The 9854-nt window shown below is 40.6% G+C and overlaps 1 long non-coding RNA gene across 1 annotated transcript; it reads left to right on the plus strand.

Annotated features, from left to right (window-relative positions):
* Positions 1–1725: 1725 nt before the first annotated feature.
* Positions 1726–5103, plus strand: LOC138108206 (uncharacterized). Its single transcript, XR_011149900.1, has 2 exons — positions 1726–1808; positions 2378–5103. It is a non-coding gene; the product is annotated as an uncharacterized lncRNA (long non-coding RNA).
* The last annotated feature ends 4751 nt before the right edge of the window (positions 5104–9854 follow it).

A 9854-nucleotide genomic window follows, 5' to 3' on the forward strand; every position in this document is an offset into this window, starting at 1 on the left:
CAGGGTTGTTTTTTGTTTCATTTGAAAGCAAGTGGAAAGGCAAAAGCAAACAGGGTTTTCGCTAGGAAAGGATGACCTTCCTTGTAAAGAATTTAAGTCTTTTTAACTTCAGAGGGGAATGAGGCAGGAATGCTGTTTGTATCTGAACACTAACATGGTGAAGGGGAGTGGGGGGAGGGAAGTGGCATCTTCCTCCTATCACTTCGGTGCTTTCAAAGGTCCCCATTTCCCAGAAGTACTTCTGTAGCAGGATAATATAATTATTAGCAGCTGTTAAAACAAACAACAAACAAAAACAAAAAGCACAGGCCAGGACTGGCATGTCTGCACATGCCTGAATGCTCTGACCGCTACACTGAGAACTCAAAAGAGGCCCCTTTCCCCACTCCACCGCTCGGATTCAGGCCTGGTGGAGCCGGAGCGTGGAACAGCAGGGCGAAAACTGCAGCCAGAGGCATTTATTTTCATCCATTCATGTTATGAATGCCGAACACTCCTCCATTTGATGAGTGGAGCATTGATTCTTTTGCTTCTCGAACATGCTCTCCCATAAACAAAGGGCAGAAGAGATGACTTATTTCAGATTTAGAGAAACACAGGGGGAACAAATGAAACAACAGAAAGAACAAATGCAAAAACTGCCATGGTTTTAAAGAGGAATATGGGGAGAGGCGGAGAGAGAGAGAGAAAGAGGTTAAATGATTGTTTGGTCTGGTGGCTTTAAAATCTGACAAGTGGTAGGATTTCTGATCACATCTTTTGTTGTCATGAGGCTCTTTCCTGGGATTGTGGGGGGTGGGATGCAAATCTTTCTCTCTTTCCCTTTTTAACAAGAGCCTTCAGGGCCTCAAATTCTGGCTAAAAGTTTATAAACATGATCCTGGGAATCTGTAAAATCCAAAAGCAAATAAAAGCATTCCCATGCGAATTGTTTATTAAAATCACATGATTTTTAAGTAGCTCTCATGATTCCTTGGGCCAGTTTCACGATTCTGAATGATCAAGCCTGGCAGTATAAATTCTACCTGCTCCCTGGGACTACTTTTTCTGATTAGCTGGCTCTAGGCAGGTACTTGGTCTGCAAATTCCTGTTCAGATTCCTCCATTCATTTATTAACAAGGAAGAAGGATACAGGTAGAGTGTCAGCTCCATGAATATGAATACCCTGCTTGACTGATCCGAGTGGCAGGCACCAAAAGCAGCGACTTACAGCAATTTAAAACGTGACTGCCTCCAACAGTGCGCACCTTCCCTCTCTCCCTCTCTCCCTCCTTCGAGGAGCCCATGCCCAGAACAGCGATCGGTGTGTTAGTGCAGAGCCGCCCTTTATTTAAGCTGCGGGCTGCGGTGGCTGAGGCGCGGGCAGATGTTTGGGTTGTGCTGCCGGAGCTCCAGGGGAAGGCTGGCAACATCTGGCCCAGGGGCAGGGCGGGCAGGAGGGTTTGAAACCGCTGTAGCAGAATGCACCGGCTCTCATCCCTCAGTCTGCAGCTAAAATGAAATGCAAAATGGCACATATCGCATGCATGTCCCCTTTGTCTGGGAGGGAGAGATTTCTCTCTTTAAAGGGGCAGTACGCAAAAGCAGCGAGGTTTCTGACGCTGCTAAGCGTGCTGGTATCTTTCCAGGCCGGATAATAATTGGCAAATGTCAAAGTCTTAAACAATATTTAGCGGTAATTAAAAATGTGACTAAACCCTGAAGGTTGGTATTAAATCCAGACAAATCCCTTTAATGTACTGGGCCAGACCTGCTCTAAGTATTTATGAAACTTTGCAGCTTGGACCCCTCTCCACTGATAATGACGGTCAGTCTTGTTATCATGGACCTCTTCCTTTGTCCTTCCCTTGCCTGCCAGGCAAAGAAGCTCTGCCGCTTACATTTTCTTCTTGACCCTCCTTGTCCTTTTCTCAAGTGCCTCTTATGTTGGTTAGATAAAAGGTAGCAGTGTTCTAAAACGCTGCCTCTGTAGTTTTGCTATGTAAAATGACATTCATTCTGAAGAGTGGTAAGAAAATAATGATCTCATTAGAAGAGAGTTTAGCTGTGTAGTGGTTCCTCTCTGTAGTGGAGATTAAATAGCAGCTAACTACAAACAATAGTCATTTAAACAAAGAGCCAGCATCAAAGTTATTATCTCTCTTTCTGCCCTTCAAGAACATCATCAGAAATTGATCCTCTCACCACTGCACATTTTCATCAAAGATCCTGAATTTTAAGCTTGAAACACTAATTGTTTTGTGCATGTGTGTGTGTGCGCTCATGTGTGTTCTAAACTGGTTCCTCGGGTTGGTGTTCTTAACTAATTATTGGTGACATTTCACTTTTTTGGTCATGAACTTCCTCAACTGTTGTTTTTTTTTCTTTCTTCCTCAGAAAGAAGGAATACAAATCCTGTCTCAAAAAAGAGAGTTGAATGGCAGAAATAAAGGAAATAATAGTGCAAACAGCTTTCTCTCTTCTGTGTGAGGAATGCCAGGAGCGTGTGGCCACTGCACATTTGGGAAATGGAATAGAAGATATGGTTCAGAGTTGCAAATGCTGCCCAGGCTGTAATCAGAATAAGAGAAGGATGGGAATGGTGAACCTGGGATTTCCAGTTTCATGTCGCATCTAGGAGAATGTTAAAAGTGACATTGCAAGACAAGAAGCAAGGAAGCCTTGAAAATAAACAGCCACCCCTCTCTCCTCTGACCCAACACCCTCCACCTCCTCGGGTGATGGTACATCATTTGTTTCCTTTCTGAAATGAGAACCTACTTTCCTTGGTTGATGTCTGCTCACAGCAGAATATCCTCTCTTTACACTCATGCAGCTTTTGGGCTGTGGAAGGGGAGAAAAGCAAACCATACAGGAGCATGTTGTTTGAAACTGGAGCTGTCTGGCTGCTGCTCATGCTGTTGCAATTGCTGCCATGCAACGCCACTGAGGGGCCCCTGTTTCAGGGATGGCAACAAGTAAGGGAGTGGGGTATAGTGATGATTATGATGCTGGTTCATATATGCATACATGCAGCAAACCCCAAGTTGTTTGTTTTGTGGTTGACTCAAGATTGAGCATATATTCTACGTCATTTAGGAAAGAACAGCTTGTGAGAAACTGACACTCACTGTAGTGCATGAAAATGCTTCATTTTTTTAAACATCTTTGTTCAATGTGAAGAACCAGGTTCATGAAGACCCTAAATACAGAGCTGTCACTGTTTTTTTAAGGGCAGATGTAAGCAGTCACCTACGTTCTTCATGACCTCCAAATGCCAGTTATATCTCTAGGAAATCTGAAAGAAAAGTGCCAGGCTTTTTGTTTGAGATTGCCTGTGAAAAGTGAAAACTGAGGCAATAGCTTAGTTAAAGCCTCAGTCTAGTTTGGGTTGGTCTGATCTGAGCAGATTTCTTTTTGGAACTATTGTCTTTGCCATGGAGAACATTGTAAAGTATGTATTTTTCTTTCCTTGAAAGTACGCTTTTATTGAAAGAGACTTTTTTGTCTTTTAAATGAAAAACATTTTGACCAAGTCAGCTAGGGACATAAAAGTGCCCAAATACTAGCGAGGCTAAATTCCTGACCTCTGATCTGGAGAAGTTACTGAATGCATAATGTTGAAGAATAACAAAAAGGGAAGAAATGTAATAAAAGATAATAGCAGTGACTTCTACTACCCACATGCAATCGAGAAAGAAGTTATCTAAGGACATTGTAACACTCACAGAAGCAGCTAAAAAGAAAGCAGGAAGAAAGAGAAAACAAATTATGATTAAATGGCAAAGTTCAAAATGCTGCTTGAGGTAAGCAAGATCCCCTGGAAAAAGGAGAGAGAGAGCAGGAATGAAGCCAAAAGTAAAGACTGCAAGCTATGATAAGGAAAAAGAAGATGAAAATTCTGAAGAATGGCAATTACTTGGTAATAAGGGTTATTTAAATATGTGAGATACTGTAAGCCTGTCCGTCCACAAGATTTCAAGGATGTGAGGAAAGCAATTAAGGGGAACAGGGTTCTTCCAGAGAGTTTTGACAACTCCTTTGACTGCCAGCAGGGTAGATGGTACAGAGGAATTCAGTGAATTTGTGGAAGAGTCAAATTAATTTCACAGTGGTCTTGTGCAAGAGTGCACAAAAGCATTGCCTTGCACAGCAATGCCAGGCCGTCTGTGTGACCTACCTGCTGTTGTGGCTGGAAACACTTCTTCCAGAGCTGGTGACAACCTGCAGGATGAGGACTTGCGTGGATGGGCTGGATCTGTGGGAGCTGCCTCTGCTATTTCCGAAGGTTTTTTTCATGCTGTTACAAGCCTCTGGGAGTTCAGCTCCGCTGCTTGCCCTGCCTCTCTGGGGAGCAAAGCAGTCAGGACAGCACTGGCTAATGAACAGAGCACAACAGCAGGAGGTCTTCCACCCAGGTTTATTCATTGTGGCCCCAGGTTTTACTTAGCAAAACTCCTTCACTCACAAAACAAGTTTAATGCTCTCTCTGATACAGTGTATGGCTACTGTACCTTGACTTTCAATTACATTAAATCCTATTATAATCACTTTCTTTATAACAAATCCTCTTTAACACCTGAAAGCTCAGTTCCCATGGGTGCAGTGCTGTGTTCTTGAAATAAAAAACAGTGGAATTCTAATGGAAATGCATTAACTGGGAGAATACTTTGAAAATGTGCCTGGCATGAAAGGCCTTCAGCACGCAGCTTACATTCAAATAGCAGTGGAGAAAAAAAATTCCCAGACCCAAGCACTTGTACACCAGCTGCCTTAAGATAGTGTCTGAATCACTGTGTTATCACACTAAAACATCTTGTATGGAAAATCATCACTATCCAAAGACAGGTCAAGTACAGGTTATCTAAGTACTATTATTATAGAACTGAATGTTTTCCATCAAAACAGGAGCAAGAATTTGAAGAGATTTACAGTGATGGCCAAGAGGCTCAGTGATATAGTTGATAAACCATGGAGCTTCTTTGCAAGTTTTTATTTGTTGTTGCTGCTTTTTTTTTTCTGGCTGGCAGGAAGGCACCAAGAGTAGTATGCCATGTTCTGTTAACAATTCGTTTCATGGTTCTACACTTCCTGGAAAAATAAAAGATTTTGTGCATGATTCACATGATGTTTTTCTTATTTAAAAGTACCCTGCTGTTTTCTATTAAAATGAGAAATAATGACTCAGTTTCACTTCATTGGGGGAGATAGAGAGAGAGGGAAAGAATATTTCTCATACAGATGCAAAGCTGGTACCTCCATCTAAACAACTGGGTCTTTCTCAAAGCATGTTAGATACAGCTTGAAAAGAAAATGCTCGCTCAGGGGTTCTAGGGGATAGCAAGTAACATGAATGATGTGAATAATTCATGCCTTTAGGGTACCATACACATCTTGGTCTGTTTCCCATGCTAGTGCAGTTTGCTGAGAGGACCTGAAAACCTGAGCTACGTCTTTATGCTTACAAACTATGTATGGGATTCTCTCACACACACTGGCCAAACACTGAAGAATAGACAACGCCTCTGCATACAGTTTTTTGCAGGAGAAAAATCCTCAACCCTGTTCTTATTCTGAGTACTGGTTCATACATTTGCTTTCTTGGTACTCTCCCTAAGTGGGGAATACATTGCAGAGACACTGTTTGTAGTAACTGTTTCCTTGTGTAGATCTTGCTTGTGAAATAATTTAACTTACACTTTAACTTACATGACTCCTCTTGGTGCATACATACCTTCTTTAAATGCCACCAAATCTGGTTGCATTTTGACCAAAATTCTAGCAGTGGTGCTGGTAAATGCTGTTCTGAGCAGGGAGGACTACTCACATGGTTCTTCTAGACCACATCAGCAACAAAAAAAGGAATAATGGTTATGGTTTTCCAGCATAGGTAGCTACCTTCTGACCTAGAGCTCTGTTTTGGTGATAGTGGGGCCCTATGTCAGATTAGGATGACTGTGAGCCTGCACCCTAAGGGGTTGGAGTCTCTCATTAAGTATATGCACACACTTCTTTATTGTCAAGCTAGGGACACAACAGTATATGCAGGCAGGTTCTGCTGCTAGAATATGGCAAAATATGATGGCTTTGTTGAATGGTGAATGTGCACTGACATAAGGCAATGCTCTCTTCCAAAGGAAAAAAAGCCATTATTTTTTTCTGCATAGAAATCTTTTTATAGATTATTGTGTGTATAATTCTCCAGAAGTAGCATACTTCTTCTTGCAAAGTGGAGCTAAAAAATTGTCTGAATTTTGTGGAAATGTTATGTAACTGTACTCTTTCTTTAAATAGTACATTTTATTCATACTGCTTACTTTCTCATCAGTAGGAAAAAAAATATTTTCCTAGCACAAAAGGTAATTTCCAAAGGACTGTAATTAGTTCATGAAAACTCTTCCTTTTGTCATATCTCCTCAGATGAAATGTAAAAAAGGATGGACCTTTTTCTTTGTTAAAACAAAACCACAGCATATGAGGTAAGGGAGCCTAAAGGAATCATATGACAATTTATGTCTTAGGTCTACAGAAAATGATATTGCAGCAGTACTGTAGATTCATGACTTCTCACTTTGATTGCCAACTTTTGGAAAACCTAGAAGTGGCAACTGTCATCTATTTCTTTGCTCATCTCTCCTGAGAGAGAGCCTGGAGCCTTATGAAAAAGAGGTATAGTTCAAGTGCTAATGGGGAGATAAGAAGGAAGCTATAAAAGCCCTAATACTGCAAGGTGACTCTAGCACAGTCACACACACTTTTGATCTCTGAGGATCACCTGAGCTCACCATCTTTTTTTGGTCCCAAACAGGAGGAAAGGGATACTAACATAAGGAAAAAGACTGGCAGAGATTTGGGTAAAATGAAAGGAAAGAGGTGAGGAAAGAAGAAAATAGAAAAGGTAGACATCGAAGGCAGTGGATAATAAAGAATGGCACCTAAATAGAATGGTCTGACAGAAAGCATATTTACAAAAACAATTGTGGTAATTTCATTTTGGGTGGTGTTTTTTACACTGTGTAAAAAGTTCATAAATTTTAACAATAGTCAAAGACAAGAAGAAAAGAAAGAAATGATGGGAATGAGAGGAACCAAAATCTCCTCACCCTCTCACGCTCATCTTTCTTGTGTGTTCTTATTATGAAGCACTGCCAATAAGTGATTTATAATAATAATAAACACATGATGCAACCATTTCTGCTGCATCCTGTAGATTATGGTCATGGACGAAGAAGGGAGAAAAATCTTCTGAACAAAGGTTCTTATTTACTTAGAGATATAGCTAATCCTAAAATCATAAAAAATGATACTGTAAATAAATTTGGGGCCTATAAATAGAATGCAATTTTAAAGGCTTACTTAAATAGGCTCAAACCACAAAATATAAGTTTATTGAAATATGGTTTTAAGTAGAAGTTTATTTGAGTAGGCACAAGCCATAAATTTCAAATCCAGATTTAGAAACCCCCAAATTTTGGGAGTGTTTGGAGCTATGGTTTTTGTTTCATCCCATTGTACTGGAGGTTACTTTTCATTTCGATTAGGGTTCACATTTCACATGCATCCAAAATCTGGAGCTTGCTTATGTGCTTTGTTTAAAAACTATAACTAAAGAATGAACAAGAACCTATTTTTGCCAGTTGTATTCTAATCAAATACTATGATTTTCTTTTGTAGTTCTGTTGTTCTGTTAACAAGCATTTTTAACCTGAGGTTTTTCAATGAGCGTAAAGACATTGACCATTAAGTTAATGAAACTAGTGAAACAATAAAAAACAATATAAGGTATTACTAAACGTGCATTTAAGTAGATTGAGAATACTGTATGGTTTATTACTTGAGGAGCAACGTGGGATACTGTAACTAAAATCTGTTTCATAATTCATATACCCAAGAGGATAGACTTAGGGTTGCAAATGGTGTAACTCAGCATAAATTTAATGGAACTATGCCAGTTTATAGCAGGAGGCTCTCTGCATCTCAGAGGGGTTGACTTTTGCTTCTGGAAAAAATTATCAGTGCAGTACCAGTGTCTCCCACTGCAGCTGGCACGGAGGGGCTAGGAGGCAAAAAGCTGGCATTGACCTTGGTGGGAGCTGGCTCTGACAGCAAGCAATGGCCATTCTTTGACTAAAGGGTTGTCCCTGTGGGTCTAGAGAAGAGATGGGGTTTGATATTCTCTGAAGTAAGAAAGGCAAGAAAGATGCTGCTAGATAAGCATGTTGCCAAAGCTGCAGCACCTCAGCATTGTTCTGCCTGGTTTCTTGGCTGGGAAGATGCGCACAGGGAAGAAACAGCGGTGTAAGGAGGGCAAGGAAAATGTAGAAGTAAGCGGCAAAGCGATGTGTGACTGGAGCTTTCCTGGCTAAATCTGATGAATCATGATGCTTTGGGGAAGCAGAACAGCCCGTGTGAAATACAGGATCATGTTCACAGGGAACTGCAAGTGTCTTTCTGGCTGCAAAACAGGCGGCTGCTCTGGCAAGTAAAGAGATGCCTCTTAAGAAATGACACCAGGTTGCTCTTTGGACTCAGTTCTGGTTTGCAGCAGCAAAGTGTGCTAGAGGGTCCTTAAGTGAAAGCCTGACCGTGGTGAAACCCATGAGTTTTTTGTTATGACCTGCAGCATAGTGGGGATTTTAGCCTTCGGACAAACATGCTCTGAAAAAGTAATGTTAAAAAAAAATAAAGTCTGGGTCCTCTGAGATTGGAAGTGTTTAAATTCCCTTACTAAGATTACACTATTCTGCCCTTTGAATACTTTGCTTACAGCTTTGTAGGTGGCCTGACTACACATGAGAGTTGGAAATCAGAGTGGAGAGCAGACAGTATTAGCAGGTATTTGTTGATTATAACAAAATAAACTAAGGGAAATGCAGAAAAATATCTTAATTTTTCTCAAACTACATGGCCATCCTTACTGGACTTCTCATAGACTCCTTGAAATTTTACTTGTGTGGTTCAGTATTTAGCCATGTCTGTCTTCAAGTCAAGAAGAGTAAAAAGATCTTTTTCTTACCGTTCCATTAATTCTTTAACACCTGCTCAAATGCATGATTCTCCAGGCTGTAGCATGCTCAGAGATGAGAGCCTGCAGGATAAATACTAGCTAATACACTAGAAATAATGCAGTATCCCTGTGGAAGCAGAATTAAGTATTTGATTTTGGCTGGGTGTATAGTGAGGCTGTTAGGAAGAAAAAAAGAAGAAAAAAAAGGGGATTGCAGAGCAGTGATATAGTGTTTAGAAATTTTATATACCTTCTTGTGTAGCTTCTGTAGGGCTGCTGGAGACCAAAAGGAAGCTCAGTTCAATTAATACAAGGCGGCCAAATCTTTTCAAACAGCAGATAGCCTTTGAGTTTCAGAAATGTATCTTATGCTTTTGGCAAAGGTTGATGAGCCATATATATTCCTTGTGTGTTCAACATGAGGATCAGGCTAAAATTAACCCCATTCTGAGGCAGAAGGTAGGCAACTTGACACTGTGATCCATTATGCTAAAGAGAAATGTTTCTGTCTAAACCCAGAGGTAAACTGCACAGACAAGGAGTCATTGAAATGAATTATGCGGCCAATCTTTTTAGGCCTAGGTCAGAAGCAGAGATATCTCTCTATTTCTGTTCCTCCACCTCCTAAGTACATTTAGCCTTTACACTATTAGACTTCCCTGGGCCCTTTTTTAAAATGTCACCTGCTCCACAAATTCCAGCATTTTGTATTTTTAGATGCTGGGGTCAGGATGAGTGCAAAAATAATGACATTTCTGCCCTTACAAGTAATTCCTTCATTTTATTGCTAGTAGGAATGAGCCATAATGCAGAGTGAAGGAAAACTGCTTAACCATTTTAACCTCTTACAGTCTGAGAGAGAAATTA

Source organism: Aphelocoma coerulescens, chromosome 3, assembly GCF_041296385.1.
Source record: "Aphelocoma coerulescens isolate FSJ_1873_10779 chromosome 3, UR_Acoe_1.0, whole genome shotgun sequence".
NCBI classification, from domain to species: Eukaryota; Metazoa; Chordata; class Aves; order Passeriformes; family Corvidae; genus Aphelocoma; species Aphelocoma coerulescens.